The 2395-nt window shown below is 36.2% G+C and overlaps 1 pseudogene; it reads right to left on the reverse strand.

Moving 5' to 3' along the window:
- Positions 1 to 875: 875 nt before the first annotated feature.
- LOC136122613 (centromere protein U pseudogene) lies at positions 876 to 1716 on the reverse strand (annotated as a pseudogene).
- Between the last annotated feature and the right edge of the window lie 679 nt (positions 1717 to 2395).

The raw sequence follows: 2395 nt of genomic DNA on the forward strand, positions 1-2395 counted from the left end.
ATAGGTTATTACAAGATATTGAATATAGTTCCCTGTGCTTTAAGTAGGTCCTTGTTATTTATCTATTTTTCATATAGTAGTTTGTATCTGTTAATTCCAAACTCCTACTAATTTATCCCTCTCCCTACCCTTTTCCCCTTTGGTAACCATAAGTTTGTTTTCTATGTCTGTGAGTCTATTTCTCTTTAGAATACATTATTTCTTCATAGAGTACTTGGATTTTACCTTTTATGGGTTCTATCTACAAAAGGGATAGAGAACAGGTGGGTAGGGTTGGTACTAAATGTGGAAAACCCTTTTCTGGCTGAAATCTGTAAGTAAGATGAGGTTTAGCTAAAATTTTCTTTGTTATTTGGCAGTTGATTTCTCAAAGAAAGATAACACTAATACTGAAGGTAATTTCAAGTTTCATAAAATAATTTAACTGGAGACAAATATCCCCAGATCTATTTATGCAAGGAGCCACAGGCAATAACTGAGTAAACTGCAGAATTTGGATGAAACAGAAACGAGACTATTCTATTGGCTGCAGCTCATTACATAGATCTAGAAATGTTGGTCGTATCACTACTCATGCTTGTGAAAAAATGCTAAAGGGAACTGGACGTCTTAAATTCTACCTTTTAAAAATGGGTTCCCAGGCTTCCCTGGTGGTGCAGTGGTTAAGAATCTGCCTGCCAGTGTAGGTGACATGGGTTCGAGCCCTGGTCTGGGAAGATCCCACATGCTGTAGAGCAACTAAGCCCGTGCAGCACAACTACTGAGCCTGCGCTCTAGAGCCCACGAGCCACAACTACTAAAGCCTGTGCATAGCAACGAAGACCCAATGCAGCCAAATAGAAAGAAAGAAAGAAAAATAAAAGGCAAGTTAGAAATTAGAAAAAAACAAACACAAAAAGACAAAACAAAAGTTGCCTTTTCTTTTCGATATCTGAGATCATCTTAGCGTTCTTCCTTTTCAGAGTTTTCAACATCTGGATTTCTTTAAGCAGTTCGGTGAGTTCTTCTTTCAAATTAGAATGAAATTTGTTGATGGCTTCCTTACAAATTCTGAGTCTATTTTTTGTTTATACTCTAAGGGGCTGCTCTCAAATGCAGACAAAACAACATCTAACTCCATGATGTCACTGGTTTTCTTTTAAACACCAAATAGGTACACAGTCGGAAGTATCCAAAACTGTGACTCCACTTCTTGGTTTCTTCCTTTTGACACAAAACATCTTTTTCTGAGTTTTCAGTTGACTTTCTGTTGCCAGGGTCTCTTTTTCAACAGAGAGCTCAGCACTAAGGGGTCCTATCTTTTTGGGCATGATTGATTCAGCTGGTTTCTCTGGAAGTTCTGAAGATGCTGTAGCTGAAACAGCTTCATGTTGTCGTGTACTATGTTGTCTGCTGGTTTAACTTTTCTTCTTATATCACTTTCTTCAGTGCTTTCAGATTCATCACTAATGGGCTTGAGTTTTCTTCTTGGCTTTTTTGCACTAATTTTTACAGACTCGTTTTCACTTGCTTCAATTTCAGAAGTGTCCAAACTTCTTTGTGCTTCTTCTCCTTGAGGAGTTGAGGGGATAGATGATTCGCAGTGTTTGGAGAATTCTTCCTCATCAGCATATATAGAGTGCTGTGTAGAGGAGGGTATCTTTCGTGGAGTGTGTTCTTCCTACAGTGTTCTTTGACTATCTCGTACCAGAGCACCGCACGCCCCGGCGGGGCCATCCCAGCCCACCACTCTCTCCAGTCCCCTTTTTAAGCTAAAGTATTTTGAAGCAAATACCAGAGAGCATGTTATTTTACCTGTAAATACTTCAGTAAAATCATGGCCATCTTATAGAGAATGAGCTAGTGGCTATCAGTGGGGAGAAGGAGGAGGGAAGGGGCAAGATAAGGGTAGTGGAAATAAAAAGGGTTATTATGGGATTATATTAAATTATGTGTGTGAAACTTTTGAAAATTGTAAAGCATCATAGAATTTAAAGAATTTTTCACTCAATAAAAACTATTCCATTTAGACTAGTAAAAAAAAAGAAACCATCTTTCATATCATACTTGTTGCAGATACTCAAATTATCACTAATACTCATCATTACTTTAAAATTATAGTCGTTATTGGAGCCAACACTAGATCTTGTTATTTAATTCATTAGTAATAAAGCACATATTTCACCATATCATATTATTAAAATGATTTGACAATTGTGTTTATAACTGATTTTCTTTTTTTAAACAAAAACATTTTTCACTTATAAAATGTAAAGAGTTACACAAATTTAGAAGAATAACACATGTATACATATATATTTATCTTTTTCAAAGGAGAATTTGCATTATGACCTATTACTAAATGTTGTCTGAATAATGAGCTTTCGTTGGCAAGGTTTAATCACTATTGTCAGTT

This window comes from Phocoena phocoena, chromosome 4 (assembly GCF_963924675.1).
Source record: "Phocoena phocoena chromosome 4, mPhoPho1.1, whole genome shotgun sequence".
NCBI lineage: Eukaryota > Metazoa > Chordata > Mammalia > Artiodactyla > Phocoenidae > Phocoena > Phocoena phocoena.